This window comes from Saccopteryx bilineata, chromosome 7, assembly GCF_036850765.1.
Source record: "Saccopteryx bilineata isolate mSacBil1 chromosome 7, mSacBil1_pri_phased_curated, whole genome shotgun sequence".
Classification (NCBI taxonomy): domain Eukaryota; kingdom Metazoa; phylum Chordata; class Mammalia; order Chiroptera; family Emballonuridae; genus Saccopteryx; species Saccopteryx bilineata.
In genome coordinates this window covers 29,428,195-29,429,210 of record NC_089496.1, presented here as the reverse complement: position 1 = coordinate 29,429,210, position 1,016 = coordinate 29,428,195, and the positions used below count along the sequence as shown (strand labels likewise).

Here is a 1,016-nt window from a genome sequence, read left to right as displayed (position 1 = left end):
CAAAGTCAGAGATGTAAGATGGAGCCATGATGCGGAGATGGAGCCGACGTTTGGGCCAAAGCTGTCTGAGCAAGAATAAGACCTAATGTGAACTGCACTTCTGAAGGTAATGGCAGTCTCTGCAGGATGGACTAGGAAAGAAGAGAGGAAAATCACTTTAAACACTCCAACCAAACAGATGGCTGAGACATATTCAGGTCAAAAGAAAGACTCAGGTAGGATAAGCAAAGCAACTTGACTGGTGTGCTTTTGCAGATTTGCCTCTTTCTAAGTTAACTGTTGGTCTCCCCAGCGTCCCCACAATCTCCCAAAGGAACCCAGCAGCCCCCTATGGAAGCGTCTTCCTCATACTTGTGATTATTTTTCCCCAGGAAGATGTACCTCTCCTGGAAGGGTGGCAATACCAGCTCGATGCATGGAGTGGACGGAGCAAGCTTCCATTCCATCTCCCGGCTCCAGAAATCCAATTACTATATTATCCTCTGATAGTCGCAGTTCACATATTTAATATCTGGGTCAGATATTAAACTGATAAGAACAGATGTGACACTTGATCTTAGCCAAAATGCCAAGAAGCAACTGTGATTATATTTTCACTATCAATTTAGTCCCGATATTGTCTTCAGGGTAATGAGAAAGTTCCTGACACTTATTTGTGTTTACAGACTCAGAACTTTCACCGGAAAACACTATTCTGAAAGCCTAATGCACGGACCAGATAAAAGCCAAGAAAACAGGTGCTGACTCCGTGGTGGCCCGGGTCTGGGCATGACAGGAAGAAATGACGAGAGAACAAGTGTAGTGCCTTCATGAGAATAACACAGATACCACCTACACATTGAAATGTCATAAATTAAGAATAAACATGTAGGCCCTGGCCGGTTGTCTCAGTGGTGGAGCGTCGGCCTGGCATGCAGAAGTCCCGGGTTCGATTCCCGGCCAGGGCACACAGGAGAGGAGCCCATCTGCTTCTCCACCCCTCCCCTTCTCCTTCCTCTCTGTCTCTCTCTTTCCCT

At 46.5% G+C, this 1,016-nt stretch overlaps 1 pseudogene; it reads right to left on the bottom strand.

Annotated features, from left to right (window-relative positions):
• Positions 1–370: 370 nt before the first annotated feature.
• On the bottom strand, positions 371–580 carry LOC136311275 (U2 spliceosomal RNA; annotated as a pseudogene).
• Positions 581–1,016: the final 436 nt, after the last annotated feature.